General features: G+C 39.5%; 1 protein-coding gene and 1 long non-coding RNA gene across 6 annotated transcripts in view; one reads left to right on the top strand and one right to left on the bottom strand.

Moving 5' to 3' along the window:
- whrna (whirlin a) overlaps positions 1 to 19,807 on the bottom strand; it is a 150,884-nt gene that overhangs the window by 95,893 nt on the left and 35,184 nt on the right. The window lies entirely within an intron of this gene.
- Positions 1,188 to 19,479, top strand: LOC119478306. Its single transcript, XR_005204415.1, has 3 exons — positions 1,188 to 1,336; positions 18,749 to 18,759; positions 19,468 to 19,479. It is a non-coding gene; the product is annotated as an uncharacterized LOC119478306 (long non-coding RNA).

Below are 19,807 nucleotides of genomic sequence, written 5' to 3'. Positions count from 1 at the left end.
AAATGAAAGCTAACCCATTTGACATTCATACAGAATAACTTCAGAATCAGATTTATTTGCCGAGTACATACATGCAAGGAATTTGACTCCGGTTTTATGCATCCCTCTAAACTAGGGCTGTCAAAGTTAACGCGATAATAACACAAAATTCATTTCGGGCAAGAACATATTTTTTATGCTAAATGCCGTACCTGTGAGGGTTTCTGGACAATATTTGTCATTCTTTTGTGTTGTTAATTGATTTCCAATAATAAATATATACATACATTTGCATAAAGCAGCATATTTGCCCACTCCCATGCTGATAAGAGTATCAAATACTGGACAAATCTCCATTTAAGGTACATTTTGCACAGATAAAAAATGTGCGATTAATTTGCGGTTAATCACGATTAACTATGGACAATTATGTGATTAAAATTTAAATCGATTGATAACCCTACTCTAATAACTTGCAAACAAACATGAGTCTTTATTACTTCCTTGATTTTGGTCCATTACGTTTCTTTGTTTTTTAGTCTCTGTGTCTGTTTGCAGGACATGCAAAACTATAGAAATGTGAGAATTAGGCCACGGGCAATGAAAAAGCTGTTTTTTGGTGTGAATAGCGTCACCATATGGCCATTTATAAAGCACTTTGTATCATACCTCCTGAACCATGAGACATAAAGGCAAAAGAAATCCTAGGATCCTTGATTCAGGACAAATATATCATAATATGCCAGAACAGATTGCCTGGTATTTTTAGTTTTTTGCATAACACGCTTTATAAGCACTTCTCTTTGTATTATTCTTGTAGGTGTAGCCTTTTTAACATAAACTGACATTACAATTAAACTCCAACAATCAGTCAGCTGTGAGCGGTCCTGTGTAATTTGAATTTGAATGGCCATAACTCATGAATCTGACATGCATACTTGTAAAGCCCCAATGTTCCTAGACAGGAATGAGGAATTCGCCGAAACCAGCATCAGCATGGTCATCACTGGCTGTAATTTAATGCACCTCTGGATTTACATACAGACAAAACATTTTTAAAAGGTGGTCCCTTATTGAAAGTGAGATTTCCATGTCTTTTTTAAATTAATAAATAAATACTGTGAGAGTAGGGCTGCACAATTAATCAATTTTATTGAAATTTCAATATGGCTTACTGATATTTTCAAATCACAGTATTTGTTAAAATTGCAATATTTGTTAAAGAAATGTGTGTAAAAACACGACTTTAAATTAAATATTGTGGTGCTGCATGTCCTGGCCTACAAATCATACTCTACAGACTTAAGAAAACATCTTTGTTTGATAAAAATCCCCTCAAAAATCATACCATAATCATGTTAAGGAGATTTTAATATCGCAAATCATACCGCAATTGCAATATCAATCAAAAATAATCTCAAATAGATGAAATGAATAAATAAATAATACATACATTTGCATAAAACAAGCATATTTGCCCATTGCCATGTTGATAGGAGTATTAAATACTTTACAAATCTCCCTTTAAGGTACATTTTGAGAAGATAAAAAATGTGGGATTAATTTGCGATTCATTGTGATTAACTATTGACAATCATGCGATTAATCACGATTAAATATTTAAATAAATTGACAGCCCTAAATGATATACTGTACATTGTTTTATTTGATTTACTGAGAATCTAGAAAGTGTGATGCATGCATTTAACTGCTGAAGAAGTGTAGTGTGCAGTCTGATGCTGAGGGCCACATGGCTGAAGATAAACGCATATTAGAGGTCAAACAAGTGACTTCTCCGTTAGTAGGTGGCATCTCTAACCAGCAGGACACCTCACTGCCAACAAACGTACCAACAGCTTCTCCACCTAAAAGCTTTATTCATCTGCCCTCATTTCCTTAAGAGACACTGCAGGGGAGAGGCATGAATTATGGAAAACAGGAAGTACAGCAAATAGGCAGGAGCTGGTGCATGTCTGAATAGAGTATGGTCTCATTACCCGCCACTAAACTGTGAGTGTCTGCAAAAGTGTGTGAGAGTATTCATGTCTGTGTGTGTTTTCCTGTCTGCATGTGTGTGTTTTTTTTTCTTTGTTTTCAGGCGAGTTTGTTTGTGTGTGGGAAGATCAAAAGACTGTGGAGGCAATAAAGTTCCTTCTGTGCTACCTGGATAAGAACTTTTTCATGCCTGAAGAGGTTCCGCGCGACTAATGACTTTAGATAGTCATATTATGCATCACTATACATGCATGCACACTATATGTGGGGAAGTACGTATCTGTTGGCATGGGAGACTGATATCTTCTGTTGCAGGATGTGAATCCAAAGTTGCCAGTCGAAATGTCTTCATGATACTAATCATTAGGTAACATGTATCTCATTAGTGTGAAGTCAATAAGGCAATAAGATGCTGGGTCCAAGATGTGGGCTAGTCGCCATCTGCCAAGCAAAAGAAAAAGAGGAAGAGTGATTGGCTGTCTACCTCATGATAGGTAAGCAAATTAGATGAAACGTGTGGACAATTTCTTTCTTTTTTTAAAACAGAGGGGAAAATATCAGTTTTTTAAAATGATCTGTATACGTGTAGACGGGGCCTAAATGTCCGGTTCCTGAACCGAACCAATGTAAGGATGGTACATTGTTTACATTTTCCAACTGGTCCGGTTTGCGTTCACAAAGGCAAAACTAAAACATTCCAGAAATTGTAAATAAAACTCACGTGGTGGAAATGTCATTTGATTATTGGCGAGTAAAAAGACAATACAGACAACAAACCGCTCGTAATTTCTAGTTGAATATTGTAAATCGTGGAGCACATGATTGATGTTCATGTTGGTGTTGATCTGGAGCGCATATCAGCAGACTTTAGTGGACCACGCATATGAATATCTCGTAAGACAGCGGGTATTAAAATATTAATGCAGGCATTTCCAGGAAGACGCTCTGTCATCAGAAAGTCTTTTCATAGAAGACGGATGGCTCTGATGAGATCCCACCACGCCTTGTGTGCATTTGCTATGCAAAGAAGACCACTGAGGTAATAATTGGAATCATAAAAGCAGCTTATGTTTACAGAATCCATATATTTCTCCTAGAATTAATGAATTAATGTATTAATGTGGCCCTGCATACATGCATACATAAAAAGTTAATATATCAAAAGGTGCAGCCCTTTCATCAAGAATAAATATTAAATATTATATTATTAGTATGATATATAGTACGAATTTGTTATGTTATAGTATTTTTTCTTTTTCATATATTTATTGTAATTTTTCTATTCTATATTTATGTTCTTGACTGTTGCAGTACTCTGTCTTTATTTGTATTTCCTCTTAATATGTTTACATGCACCAAACACCAAGGCAAATTCAGGGGAGGTCAAGGGACCCCTTTGCAAGTGGCCATGCCAGTTCTTCCTCGACAGAATTTAGCACAGGTTTGGAGCGTTATTTAACCTCCTTGCCGACAAGCTAGTATGACATGAAACTGAGCCCGCTACAGCATAAAAATCGCAAGTTGCTTTAATTGCTTTAGTGGCGTTAAAACAAATTTGTGTTAACACGTTATTATTGTGTTAACTTTGACAGCCCTACTAAAGATCACATGCAAACATACTCTAAAACTTAGAAAAATACTCTGCTTGTAATAATAATAATTTGTGCCTAAAAAGATTTTGCCACAATATTTCAATTATTCTTCAAGGAAAAATCCAGAATATATAAATATATCCATTCTCAGTGTGTATGACCTGGAGGTTTCAACTTTCCACATCCAACTTGTATAAGTTGCATACTGGACCACAATTGGCTTTCAAACTATTCGTGATGCCACTATGTCATGTACATCCACGTATCAAAAGGACCAGTGTGTAGGATTTAGGGGGATCCTACACACTGTGCCTTTAAACTCAGATTCAAAGTGAGCACAGAGAAACTTTTCCCTTTCCAAAAATTAAATGTCAAGCTCTGCACATGCATCATTCTGCACAGTGAAGGTCAAACATCCACACGAAGTAGCAAAAAGTGAGAGAGTGGAGGGCGACTTTAGGCAAGTCCTCTAAATCCTCAAAGGCTTCAAACGCCACAATCGAACACACTCTCGTCGTCCAACTCTAAAACTATGGACGACAATGTGACGGACAGCGTTGGTGGTAATACCAAACCAGTATATAAACAGGTAAATACCCAAAAGGGGAAAGAACTATGCAAACATCAACATCAGTTTCTATTAGATGGTATGGTCCTCATTGTCACGGGTAACAGAACACTGTCCTTGGCTTCTAAGTTACACTTTGTGTGCAAGTGTGTTTACATTGTCTCTCTGTCTCCCTGCTGGCTCAGCTTTCCACACCGGCCCACCCACTCAGAGGCCTGGAGCCTAAAGGAGATGCATTCTGATAAATCAAATATTTTCACCCTTCCTACACAAAAATTCAACGTTTAAAGACCCATTTACATCATTTGTGACTGCACAAAGGGATCATTTTTGCAATTTCAATTGGACTGAAATCTGAAATGCAAAATATAATTTAAAACATTTCAGATTTTCAGGTTTAATATCAACAGTCGCCTTTATCCCACAGAGCAAAGAGGAAATACATGGCTGCAGGCTTCTCATCAACATGCCTGTCAAATAGCAAGCCGAGCCCACGGGAGGTCCCTGGGGTCTGACATCACTGGGGAGAATGGTATATGTATACCACACACATGAAAACACAAACACTTCAGTTACACACACACACACAAACATAAAAGGTCTGCTTCACAATGTTCTTCTATGCCAACAGACACACACCACTATACACATGCATATTGAATGCAGCCATTGTCCCAGGTCACCTTTGATGTGCACAGGAGTGTTGCCATGTGACATTGAAAACAAATAACACAACAGAAAATTACTTAAACACAATAATGCAAGCCAGTGAACGATGAAATAACCAGAGTCCTGTGTATGGAGTGTTATTATGTGCAACAAAGGAGATTTGGTTAAGAGTGGGTTTCTTTTTACTAAATTAAATGAAGCCATATGTATAACTTTTAAAAGAGCACTTGCTCCCATGTTTGAAAATGAAACACATTCCATGAAACAATGATGAACCTCAAGTATATACTACGCTATGTTGCGCTTCTTAATCATCTTTTTTTATTTTTTATTTCTTAAACATGAATTTATATAGCTTTTATTATATTTATATATAGAAAAGAAAAACAGAAAAAAAAAAAACGGAGTTAAAATCAAACATGACGTAGGGCCCTTTCACAGCTACCTCGTTTGGTCTGAACCTTCAGACTTTTCAGTTTGATCCGAACCACAGTCCGGACTAAACAGCCCAACCTTGGTTCGGCGAAAAGAGGTGGTCTCCGGATCAAACTGAACAGTGGTTTGGTTCATTTCTAGTGTGAAAAAAATGATTGCAGGGTTCTGACTTTCGGACGAATTACAGAAAGTTCTGGCAGAATATCGTCGGGGGCCGTAAAAAGGAAAACAAAGCAACAAAAAATAAATTAGACATGGTAGCACACGGAGAGAGGAAGGAGACTTCATGTTTAACTGATCAGATGACTTCATAAAGAGTCAGTTGGAAAAAAGACACAAACATTCAGACTAGGGCTGCCCCCTCTTAGTCGATTAGTCGACTAATTGTTCATTTTGGTCTTAGTCAACTAAGATTTATTTAGTAGATTAGACATTTTTTTACAACAAATGTTGGATGCATGGGGACATGAAACCAGGCCTCTGTGGGATTTTTGGTGGTGAAAATCAAAACTGACATCAGATATAGATTTTGCATTTATTGACACAGTCTGTATCTGTACTTTAAATAACATGTGAACAGACTGGATTCCTATCACACTGAACAAATACAATTTCCGACAGCACACAGCAGAAGGCTTACTTTAACTTAAAGGGCATGTGAACCTCTGTAGCTACCACGGTATTTGATTTACTGCTCTGTTTTACTGTGTGTTTGATTTAGGTTTATACAGCAGAGAGGAGCGAGGAGGCACAAAAGATGGGAGCTGATGCAAATGAGTAGAAAGGAGGAGGAGAGGAGACAGATTCATTTTTTACTCCCCTGAAGTCTTACATATCTTTTGTTTCAGAGAAACAGATGAGGCTCACCGCAGTAAACTGTAAGCCTCTGCATTATCCTTTGTTAACATTGCATCATTTACCAAACGTGTGCCGATAGAGGGGGAATAACCGTGCGTACCAACAACATCAGTCAGTCATAAATAGATTACACCTGTGTTCCCAATAGGATATTGAGTTAATCTCTTCAATAAAAATCATCCTTGCGTGGCGGGCATTTCCCAAGCACACATGATATTTACTGTAACATATCGAAACCATAATCAGCCATGTCGTAAATGAATACTGATGATGGACAGGGGTCGGCCACAGTTTAGACACACAGAGAGAACCCTGAAGTAGTCCCAGAGGGATCATGGGGAGGCTTTCAGCTCTTCCCAAAACTCAGGATAAAGAGGAAATGCCAAACATTACACAAGATTTCAGGTAGTAAACAAGCCCGATCCTCTGCCAAGAATGCCATCAAAGTCTTTCTGTTCAACAACAGCAAAATAATCCTCATTAACATATATGGACCCACTTATGATGACCCAATTTCTTTTTCAATAACTCAGTGATGAAACTAGGTGTGGTTGAGGGTTTATGTATAACTGGAGGTGACTTTCATTTAGTTTTGGATCCCTCATTGGACCATAATTCAACCAAATCAATGCTGCTTTCTAAATCTGCATCAATTATCAATCAAAGCTTAAAGGGTCTGGGATTCTGAGTGGATTTACAACAACCTATGCACCAACAAAGCAGAAGCCGCAATGGCCAGAACAAACTACCATTACTATGAATTTGGATGCAAGCAAACTGTTCACATTGCAAATTAAGAGACAGAAAGCGGATACTTTCTGTTAAACAATCCTGACAGGGAAACCTTTCTGAAACATGAAGAGCTGCTACAGGGAAAAGATGCATCAACAAAACAAAAAGCCAAGAATGAGAACAAGTACACCTTTTATGGTTCCCTGTTCCCTGCGTGCCTGCCAAGCTAAATGCCATTTTGCCCTTTTATTTAACATGAGCTAATGAACATACTGGAGCTATTTATGGGGGCGAGTAGCAGGCGGGGCGAGCAGTCAGAATCCTGCAGTCAGCACGAATAAATAACCACTCCTCAGGACCAAGTATGAGTTGATGGCACCCAGGTCCTTGGAGGACACTTAAGGGTCGCAGCCAATTTAAATACACAGCTGACTTGGACAGGTGGCCATGAATAATGCTGCACAAACCAGTGCACCTTTTAGCTTCTTTACACAGGCTTTCCACCTGCTGCACCACCACCAAGCTGCTGCATTAGGCTGAAATAGATTGGAATTACACTGAGAGAAATGACTGTAACATGATTGCAGTATAGACCTTCATCTTAATAACATCTGGGGGAATTAAAGCAGTAAAGTCCATTAGAAAAGGGCAACTGAAGGCTCACTCTTGCTTTCCCTTTTCCACTTTCTAAAGAGAAAGTGATACCAAGGCTCATTTAACGAGGTTAAGACTGTCGTCACCAGAAAAACAACAGCTCGATTAAATGTTTAAAATGTTTTTCTGACAAGCAACCTCATGTGGCGCTGCGGATAAGAACAGAAGAAGCAAGCTGTTTCATCGCTGCCAAACTGTCTAGGGAGGGTGTATTAAGTGTCAGCCTTTGACATCAGAGACTACAGTTCACATCAGGACGTCTCCGACCAACACTCCACATTGGTTTCTTTTCCTCTGACCGCAATTAGTGCTGCAAATTATTAGTCAATCGGCATCCATACCACCTCCACTAACCAATTTCCCTACTGTCTGGAACCAGGCTAACAGGGAGGTACTGTTACCAACGGCAGGCTTTTCAAAACTCAGAGCCAATGGATTGGCTGCCTCATGATTTTTACCCATTTTAATTTCTATTTTTAAATGAGATTTTGTCCACAGCACATGAAATTGGCCAAAATTATAGTAATCACTGTGAAAACAACTCTGACTAATACTATCAAAAGGGTACATTGCGTTGGCGACAGACTGATTAGGATAGTCTGGGGTTTATGGGTTGATCTTTGGTAGCTAAATAACATGCTTCAGAGATTTTCATGGACAACAACATCAAGAGCAACAAGGTAATGGTGTAATTAAATGGGCAGCTACTTTCAGTCTGCCATTGTTGTAATGATCTTTGCAGGAAACAACACAGACATGTATTAGAGTTCTTGAGATTTTGTCTCAAGGGTCTTCAAACTCATTTGTCAATGTGAAGTAATTAGCTTCTCTGCCCTCCTATTATGAGCCGTTTAAGCCTTCAGTAATTTCAAATAATCAACTGAACTGTTTTCCATCTAGAGACTGTAAGTCTTCTATCTCCCGTCCAATCGAAAAACTGACAGAGTGATGCTCCCTGCCAGCGACATGGAGATGTTTCATTATCACTTCAGTCTCATTTCCTGTCTCATATCTGGGCCGAGTTTTATCAGCTGAAGTCAAATTCGACAGAATTAAACATGTTAATGCTCTGACAGGGACAAGAGCCTTATTACAATACTACTCCAGTACACGCTGCTGTTCTTGTTCGGTTTCCATTATTGCGGCAAAAATATGAAAAGATGAGCTCATCCATTACGAAAGCTGCACTGCTGTTCATCTAAATAAGCCTCTTTCCCTGCAGACATTTTGACCTTTGTTATATCACAGCAAAAGTACAGGTGTTACTCATAATATTAACAATGGCTCAGTTAGTGTCCCAGTAAACCATGACCGTGTGTCAGTGAGCCAGAATGCACAATACCAGGAGCCTGAAACTGAAGCATCATTAATTTGATTATTTTCACCTCAGAATGTCTTTTGTGAAGAAAGCATATTAGTCAAATTTCCTCATGAATAATGGAAGGGTAGTTTTTTTCCTTTGCTATTTCTTCCAGGTGTTTTAGCCCAAAATACTTTATTCAAAATACTACTAAAGCATACTCCTGAAGGAGTGTGTCCATGACAAGCAGCTGAGCCAATAAGATCATTTTGCATGCACCGATTGCAATTTTCTTGGTCAATTCCGATTTCAAATTTTTTAAAAGTCTGACCTGCTATCTGACTATGTGAGTGGCAAAAAATATGAATTATAAGACTGGTCGGCCGGTCACCCGTCATGGCCGATCAGCTTAAAACCAGCCGGTTTCCATCCGCTGCTGATCCATCGGTGCATCTCTGTTCAAATCTAGACTCATGCAATCTCCCTCCACGACAGGGTTAAAACATTTGAGACTAGGATAGAAAAAACAAGATAAAACCCACCTGCACCTCCTTTTAATCTACACACCTCTGCTTATACAGAACAGTCCTCACAGAATAAAAACAAATGTAATCAGCTCTCAGATGTTTTAAAAACTGAAATTTGTGAGAAGCAGTTGATAATTGCATCATATGGCATCATCAGAAACATGCTGAAAAGTGATTACCCAGTTAGACCATTAGCATCAAGGCTAAATAAGATCACTTGATTCTATTAATAGAGCAAAGAGAGTTGAAGCAGATATCTCAAGTGTGCTGCAACTCGCATATGACAGACTCTGACTGTGTTCAAGCCTTCAGTGCTCAGCTCTCTACTTACTCTCTCAACTCACCAGAAAACTCACTGCTGCCATTTCATAAGCACCCCAGCATCCACCTGTTGGCAGTTCACAGCAAAAATAGGGTGAAAATGATCTTTTGACAGTATATTGACGTCATACCAGCAACATTACTCCAGTTTCAATGTCTATATATGTAGAATATGTCACAGACATGACAACATTTTTTTTATTGTTAAACACTTCCTGCTTCCGTTTCAAAATAAAAGCCCTCTAGCTTTTTTTTTGTGGACAGAATTCTTTCATTTGTTAACAGAAGGCTTTTATTCTGAAATATTTGCATGAATGTGAAAATGCAGTGACTTCCAGGGTTCCATGAATTAATAAAGTACCAGCTTTTAATTGTGGTTTATTACTATTATTTACAAATTAGCATAGGCTTCTTTACCTTTTTATGTCTAAAATAAATATAAATGACGTTTATAATGAAATGAAATTATGAAAGGGAAACTCTATGTAGAAAGAAACAGCTGGCAGCAGCAGAAACACTGCTGGTGTGGACACAACACGTGTGAGAGACGGAGCAGTTCAACGAGGCAACCGCCAAGTGCTGCTGACGTGCCCGGTCTGGCCCGGGCCTTATTGTCAAGCCCCAATCTCTGCCGTGCTGAGCTTGGTGTATTCTTGCGGGGAGTGACAAGGTCAGAGCTTAGATGCCAAACACAGACTCTGAACCTATTCTGCATTCACATAACAACTCTGGCTGGATGAAATACTCTTGGCAAAGACAATTTACTTGATTACAAAGATGGCACATACCCCAGCTTTAAGGGGTGTTCAAGTATGCAAATCTGAAATCTTGAAATATGGTCACACCAATATAAGGTGCAGTGCAAACACCATCAAACATCAGCACACACACAGAGCAGGATGTGGAATGTATGCCTGGGTTCTGAACACCACTGTCATGGATATTTCATGACTTTAAAAAAAGAATAAATCTGTCAAATCCCCTCGCTGATCCTGTTTGACATGAACTTCTAGACACTCCAGGACGCTGTCCTGGGAATTCAAAGGTCTGAGAAGGCAGCACTGCAGTAACCTCCTCCCTCCGGGCATCCACATCTTGTCAAACAACCCTTCCAGCATCCTGCAGTGCCGCTCTGTCTTAAGGGCGGCTATCTCCCCGCAATACGCAGCTGTTTTATATGCTTTCAGTGCTCAGCTATGCAGCAAATTAACTCTAGCAGCTATACAGCACATCCACACAGGCCAATCTAAACACGGTCTTTACATCTATTTTATCATATAATTTCCATCCTTCTCTCTTCATCTCTCCGCGCAATCGAGATGACGTTTCTCGTACACCCCCTCCCCGTCAAAAACATCCATCTACTCCTCCACATCCGCAGCAATCAATCAGCGGTACTGGGGTTCCTTTGCAAGCACGTATTAGCCCTTTCTTTACATAAAGTCTCTCACACTGTGTGATATTCACCAGGTCAGCTCCCTACAAGTCATTGATCTGTATTATAAGGAAATGATTTTTTTTTATTTGCTGCATCATTGTCCACAGACCAACACCAGATAACAGCAGAGCGGGCTACACCTGTGTGGTGTACTGGACTGTAGTGTAATGAGGCAGAGGCCATGAATACTATTGTTTTGTTTTTTTTAATTAAGGCTGTCAAAGTTAAAGTGATAACGCGTTATAATTTGTTTTAACGCCACTAATTTCTTAAACGCATTAACGCAACTTGAGATTTTTAGGTTGTAGCGGGCTCAGTTTTAAAGATAGAGTGAGGATATGATCATATGCAACTAAAAAACCTAAGGAATCTATCGCTGCCAACTATGTCATACTAGCTTGTCGCGAAAGAGGTTAAATAACGCTCCAAACTTACACTAAATTTTGGCGAGGAAAAACTGCCATGGCCATTTACAAAGGGGTCCCTTGACCTCTGACCTCAAGATATGTGAATGAAAATGGGTTCTATGGGTACCCACGAGTCTCCCCTTTACAGACATGCCCACTTTATGATAATCACATGCCGTTTTGGGGCAAGTCATAGTCAAGTCAGCACACTGACACACTGACAGCTGTTGTTACCTGTTGGGCTTGAGTTTGTCATGTTATGGTTTGAGCATATTATTTATGCTATATGCAGTACCTGTGAGGGTTTCTGGACAATATTTGTCATTGTTTTGTGTTGTTAATTGATTTCCAGTACTAAATATACACATACATTTGCATAAAGCAAGCATATTTGTCCACTCCCATGTTGATATTAGTATTAAATACTTGATAAATCTCCCTTTAAGGTGCATTTTAAACAGATAAAAAACGTGTGTTTAATATGCAATTTACAACCCTAGAAAAAATATTAATAAATAACTAATGACAGGAACCATTAGCACATCAAATCAGATTCAACTTGGAACATTTCCAGTTAGGGCACAACCCCAGTATCCACTCCACTGCCAAACATCATCACTCTGCCTCAGCGATGCCAGGCAGGTCTCCACTGACAGAGCGGGCACACACACACACACACACACACACATTCTGGTGTCAGCTGTCCCTGTCACTGTGAGCTCCTTTCCTCCTCCTCCTCCTCCTCCACACACACCCGTGGCAATGGCAAGTCTAAAAAAGACGTGGGAGGACAGGGGATGTAGAAACAGATGGGTGCTGGCACCAGCTGAAAACCCAGAGTCTGACACTAATGGGCCCGAAGAGAGCCGGAGAGGGACGGCTCCATCTGGGTCTGATACCGCTCAACCAGCCAGCAGCAAAACACAAATTTAGAAAGAGACAATAAAATGTCCTGTAAAACATTGTCAGGCTGCTGAAAGTGAAACACCTACGATCTTATTTACAGAAAAGTCTTGGCCTCAAATTTGATTTCACAAGTGTGTGAGTTTATACAGTAAATCTGGAGGTTGTTGGTGGACACACACACACACACATATAGTTTTAGTGGTTGTGTTAAAGGACCATACCCGTGTTTTTGTTGATTTCAGCCCATCAACAACATCATCAATGTCATTATCATCTAATCAACATCAACAACATCCGCAATATCCTCATCATCGATATTATCGTCATCAACATCTTAGCATCACACATTTTTTATCTGTTCAAAATGTACCTCAAAGGGAGATTGGGAGAAGTATTTAATACTCTTATCAACATATATGGCAAACTCAAGCCCAACAGGCAACAACAGCTGTCAGTGTGTCAGTGTGCTGACTTGACTATGACTTGTCCTAAAGTGCTGATTAAAGACCAAAGCATATTTCTGAATATCATATTGATGCCAGATGTGCCTTTCAGTTTTCAGGCAGTCAGTTTCCACTCATTCATTACTCATAAAAATAAACCATGAACTACAAAACCACTGAGTCTACCAAGACCTTAAGGACCAATTACTCGGAGCAATACTTGGCATAAAATGTTTTTGATGCACAAAGCTTGTTTCCCAGCAATACAGCAACATCAACATTCAAATTGCATTTGCTCTAGGCTTCTTCTGTTCTCATTCTCAAGATTGGCACATTAAATTCAAGCAAAAGCATGTAGTCCAAAGACGAATACACACATACAAAATATGCTTACAACTTCAATGAATACCTATACTTCATATAAGCATGAAGAGTAACCTTGCAATTGTTTCATTATAGCTCAAAGGATCCAATCCGGTGCAGAGACCCAATTAATCAACACATAATTAAAAGCACTGTTGAAGCATATTATTGCTGAGATTGCTTTGCCAACAGCTATTTTCCTCACAAGTTGTGTGTGTGTGTGTGTGTGTGTGTGTGTGTGTGTGTGTGTGTGTGTGTGTGTACCTGCCACATAGTGAGAACCAAAACAAGTTTTTAACAAAGAGAGTGAAGACATTTTTGGAAAGTGAGAACATCTTGGTCCGTCCTCACTTCCTCAAAGGCCTGTTTGAGGGATACAACCTCTGAATGCTCTAGGTCTCTACTTTGTGGCTGTAAAGTTTCATGAGGCTGTGATTATCCTAGGGGTCACCACGGCTAATAATATACAGTGAGGTCAAGTTTCAAAAAATGGTCTCACTACAATGAAATGGCTATCAGGACTAACATCATCACACATGAATAAAATTGAGCTCATTGGAACCACAAGAGTCTCAGCTTTGCAGTGATACCCAATTTCTGCAATACCATGACTGTTTAGGGGAAGTAAAAACAGCATGGTTTTCGCCCCAAACTGCATGACATAAACTAGCACGACATGGTACCAGGGTTGGAAATGAACTTTTTTGTCCACCTGCCACTGTGTCTGGTGGACTCTAAAATCCACCAGCCACTCAATAGATTGCCATTGTTTTTTTTGGCTGGTGAGTGAAGCAAATCTAGCAGCCACTTGCATATTTTACCAGCATTTGGCTGGTGGGTGGTCTTAATTTCCAACCCTACATGGTACCAATGGGTTCCTTAGATTTTTTAGTTTCACATGATATCATTATCTTCCCTCTACCTTAAAAACTCAGCCCACTACAACCTCTGAAAGAAAGAATAGCGGCCGGGTCCACCGGCGGGCCGTCAGAGTTTTAAGGAGTTAAGACTTGGTTTCAAGGTTCAGGATAGAATTAGGTTTAGGTTATGGTCAGGGTTAGGGTTGGGGTTAGGCATTTAGTTGTGATGACTAAGGTTAAGGTAAGGAGCTAGGGAATGCATTATGTCAATGAGGGTCCTCACATAGATAGAAGTACAGGGATGTGTGTGTATGTGTGTGAGAGAGAGGGGGGGCTCTGGATAATAAACTAAAACTATGAAATGCCATTGAAATCTGATATAATAGAGATATCTTGATATCTTCCCTCATCAACCTAAATAAAACTGCTGCTCTCCAGGGTTTACTGTGATTAAACAGGATAATGGGAACACTTCATACACGTAATAAGTCTGATTACAGTTCATAATTGGGACACTTTCGGATTTCTGTAACATCTATCACCCTCGACCCCAGGAGAGAGCGTTAGCTGAGAGTTAGTTACCCCACCATCATGACAACCTTACACCAAATGAATCATGAGATCACAGATTTAGAAGGAATAATTAATTTCCTTCTAAATCTGTGCATCAGCGATGAAGCAGAGCACTTGGAGAAAGAGCATCTTTGATTTCCACTATGTCGGGTGATTTCATCATGGTAAGGATATCATCAGTCTACCAAAATGAGGGAATATTAAGAGCTTAATTTGAATAGTTTCAAGCGTAAGGTCTTAGTGAAGCCTTAGTGTAACTTTCAACATCATAAAAGTTGAAGATATTTTTATAAAAAAATTTCGTTATGAGGGCTTGAATGTGTTTAGAAACTCAATGTAGGCCAGGCTCAGCTCATCCAAATTTAATCACACTCACATTCTATGAAGATGTAGTTAATTTGAATGAAATCGTTACACCATGATACTGCAAATCAGTTAAACGGTGGTTGAGCTCCTTGTGTTGTAGGCCTTTTTCATGGCAGATATTTTAACATGTCACAGTAGGAAAATCACAGGTGAAAATAATAAAATGAATGATGGATGAATTCCATTTAGCTGCTTTAGTTTCAGGGTCCTGGTATTGTGCATGCCAGCTCACAGTCATCATTTATGTCGTCAGTAACACCTGTGCATTTCTTACTATGACAAGTCAAAATGTCTGCTTTTCTTTACTAAATAAAACAGGTGAGCCTTTTTACAAGAAGGTGTAAACAACGTGTTATTATACTAAGGCAGGGGCGATCGACGACATTTATATTATCATTAATATTACGGTATTATCTCAATATTAGTATGTTAAAGATGTTTACAAAAATATTCTAAATGACATGTTAAAGGTGCAGTGTGTAGGATTTGGCGGCATCTAGCAGCGAGGTTGCAGATTGCAACCAACTGTAACTTCTATGTGCTGATCGTGCAGGAGAGCTATGGTCCTATAAACAAACCTTGTGAATGTGTTAATCATAGTAATGCCCACCTCAGATTATTGGCCATTATACACCACTATGATGCAAATATATAGCCATTGAAAATACTTGCTGTTGTATTGGTGAAGCTCTTTAGCCTATCAGATTTCCAGAGTGGTTGTACTGTATTTATAATCTCTGTGAGATCTGCTCTGCAGGTCTTGAGGATCGACAAAGCTTTCCATTTTAGAACTTGGAAAATGTGCACGCAGCAGCTCAGCAGAGATCAAAATCGTCAGCGGTGGCCTTTTGAAATAAGGTTACAGTCTGAGTACAGAGATGTGACTCAACAGCATGCATGTCATCCGGTGTGACTCACCACAGGATGACCACAACCAGTCAAATAACACACAGCTACCTCTGATGCCAATCTGCCCGAATATAACTCATAGTACATTCACACACATATTCTCAGCTTTGCAAGTGTACAACGTCACTGCAAAAAAGAAACACACAGATATGCAACAAGTGCTCCAAACTCAACAACAAAGCGGGTCGTTTGCAACCCAGCAACCAACAAGTCATATGATCAAAATGCAAAAAGTCCGTTTAGAATTGTATAGTCTATGAGAAAATATCCCTACTGCTCACTTGATTTATTACCTCAGTAAACATTGTAAACATGAGCTTATGGTCTTGATCGCTAGTTTCAAGTCTTCTTCAATACAGCATGATGTTCATTTAGTAAATTATGGTCCCATTTAGAGTCAAATAGACCATAAAGCAGGGGATGCTTTAGGGCGTGGCTGTGATTGACAGGTTGCTACCACGGCGTTGTCCGGTCTGAGCGTTGTCTGTTTTTGTCTTACCACTTTAACCCTTTCACAATGTGTTTCCAGATCATGAAAGGTAACTGTAATATTTTGGTTGTCTAAAAATGTCTTATTCAGCGTTCGGTTGTAAAATGCTGAACTCTAGGCTTCAAAACGGCAGTCCACAAACCAATGGGTGACATCACAGTGACTATGTCCACTTCTTATATACATATGTCTATGGGCGGGGCGAAAAAAATGCTCAAGCGCTGCGCCTAACATGTATAATGGCAGGGGAAACCCTGTATTAAAGCTGAAGTGCAAATACAGAATATAAAAGATCACAAAGTCAGTTCAAAGCTGCTTTTTATGCCCTGTGGGAGTCCTGAATGTCTCCTCCAAACATTTCAATTCAATTCATGACATCTCCTGAAACGCTTATTCCAGAATTAGATTACTGGAGGGAGAAAAACGGGCATCTTCCCGCTTGCAAAGCTCTGTGATATTGCGGGAAATCGATGTGTGAATATGTCACTTTGATTTCCAGTTATGAGAATATTAGACCATGAACTGCGCTGTGAACATTTGAAATAATTGACCCAAAGAGTTCCCGACAGTGATTTTAATGAGAGACTTGTACCTTCACTTAAAGGGGAATTAGATCTAACCAGGCAATGCAGAATCCTGGGTGAGAGTCCAGAACAAATCTTTTTTACTTGAAATGTAGCCTGAAATTGGCCACAGATACGCCCACCTGTCTGCCTCACACTGCCTCAATGTTTGACTGTGTCTTTTTTGCCTTCTGACTTGCAGTATCTATATTTTAGTCTGCAGAAGGACTTGGTTAATGAACTGCAAAATAACACATATTCTGTATTTGTGAGTAATCAAAGAATAAGCCGAGCAGAAAACAAGGTAAATCAAGTTGGAGATTTTCAAATAAGGGAGGGCAGTATGGTTGAATCACAGTCTTCAGTATCTTGCCCAAGGACACTTCGACATGCAGACTGAAGGAGCTGGGGATCTAACCGCTGATCTTCAGATTAGTGGACGACCCGCTCTACCTCCTGAGTAGCCACCAGATCCAAAAGAGTATAAAAAGTTTCTTGACTACTGATTTGATGGTCGTTCACTGATTGATCAATTGAATCCGTTTTGGTATTTGATTCATAGGCATGCATATATTTTTGATATATCTTGTAAAGAATAATTGCTAATTCCCCAAGTGTGGCTGTGGCCCGTTCCATCAGGCCTCGGGCACGGCACTCTGTACTGGGGCTGGAACAATATGAAACTATTCCGAGCTGAGGATTCAACTGCTTGACCATTTTAATTGGATCTGATACAAGGGGTTGATTAGAAAAATCAGTGAACGTTTTAGCCAGGCCAAGTAAGAGCGTGCCAGCAGTGGTTCGCCATCAGCTACACTTACATAACTTCAGAAGAAACTCCTTCACAAAAGGATTGAAATGTCCTGTTTTACCGAACAACGATGATTAATGTGACGCCATTTGGGAAATTCTCTGTTCATCTGCCTTCTTCCAAGGGGAGGTCGGAGTGCAGGAACAAGCAGAACACTTTTCCTGAAGGACACTTTAGCTTCTTTAACTTTAGGTACATCCTGTGCTGATGTAGACGCTTGAAATGAGGTATGCTAATTCTGTGGCTCTCAACCTACAGTGAAGGTCTGGACGCCCAAAGGAGTAGCAAGATAAATCTGATTAATGGGATAGGAATAAAAAACATTCAATGACACTATCAATCAGAATATTTAAATGGATACTCTGTTTGTTTCCTCTGCATCATGATGTTGAAACAACTCGCATTAATGCCGTGGATCATTTGTCCCACCAGGACACCGTTGGCCGGCTACATTAACGTCTGTCCCGCTGTGTGATTAAATGTCTTAATGGGCTGCTGCTGTTGCAGATTCTGTGTGCATTGATATCTGTGTGTATGCTTGTGAACACGTTTGTCTGATTAAAATGTCATATTTAAATCATTAATCTCTAGGTTGATATAAGAGGAGATGTAGAAGACACACTTCAGAGGACAACCCACTGGAAATGTCAAGATATTTTACAAATTAGCAATTTAAAATTACATGGACGGCATCATGACTACATGTCTTGCCTTAACCTTATTCAATATTCAAATACCTCGAATTTTACTCATGTTTGAATGCCTTTACACAACGGGGGCGTGCCGCCTAAACGGCACAAAAATGCGAAATACTCGCCTGCGAATATTATATGTCTAAGGCTTTTATTGTGAAAGGTAAGAACGTAAGGAATGGATCTGGTATGTGCTGCCTCTGTCAAGGTTGAAAGGAGTAAAAGTAGTTTGCCATCTTGCAGGACTTTCTTCCAGGAGACCGATGTTCGCGTCCTGTGTGAAACCATAAGTCAAAGTTGATCTATTTGTCATGTAACTTCCGTACTTAAGTTACGCCACTTCCGGTATTATTTAAACACAAACCGCAATCTTTTCCTAAACAAAACTAAGTAGTTTGTTGCCTAAGCCTTACCAAGATCCAAGTTGTAATAGACAGAATATTCTTTTAAAAAAGGCAGGTTTTACTTTGCTAGGCTGTTGAAGTATGGTAACATTACAAAAGAGAAAGCAGGATAAACTCCTTATATCCTCCTCCTAGGGGGCAGAACAGTGAATAACATACTGTAAAGGTGTGATTTAGTGGTATTCCCCTTTCACACATGTTTTTGTGTTTTGTGTTTTTTGGTCTTTGACATTGATCTTTACAGCACACACGCTGTCTTTTGTGTTATTTTATATACGTGCCACCTGTGATATTAGTAACTTTGGTTGTGTTGAGTAAATTTGAGGTGTCGGCTCTATTGGACTCGAAAGGAAAAACAAGCATCACTGCAGGAAGTCTGAGTCGCAGATCAGCGTAGAGGCTTGTAGAGTGCACTGATTGTCGAGGCAGCCTGTCGCTCGGTGCCAGACATTTTTTCTGCAGGCAGGTGGGAGCAGGTGCAAAATAATTACACAGTTTAGAGGAAACCTGTAGTTTACGATCAACCGACTGATCGCTGTGTTTTTTGACAGCCAATAAAACTGTATCTTGACAAAAACAATGTGAGTGTAGAATTTGGAAAAATACATACAGTATATTGTTTTTTTTTCATGCCAAAACACACATAGCTTCATGTTGACAAGCTTGGCCTTCATCGTCGCTATTTCTGTGATGTCGGCTTGTTGTGTCTTGGCCTTAAGGGGGTTTGCTGGATGAATAAATGAATAAATAGAATTGCTTGGTTTCTCCCAATGAATCCCGACATATAGCCTATTTTGGTATAAATATCATCATATTTTTATAAAAAAGTTGAAAATAACATGCTTTCAATAAATCTCCTTCGTGTGTGTGAATAAATCACCATGTAGACTAAGCTGCACTATCCAACTTTGCAGCATCTTGCCTCAGAAAGGCTAAATAACAAGAGCAAAAC

Source organism: Sebastes umbrosus, chromosome 19 (genome assembly GCF_015220745.1).
Source record: "Sebastes umbrosus isolate fSebUmb1 chromosome 19, fSebUmb1.pri, whole genome shotgun sequence".
In the NCBI taxonomy this organism is placed as follows: Eukaryota; Metazoa; Chordata; class Actinopteri; order Perciformes; family Sebastidae; genus Sebastes; species Sebastes umbrosus.
The sequence above is the reverse complement of the archived record's forward strand: the minus strand, read 5'-3'. Positions and strand labels throughout refer to the sequence as shown.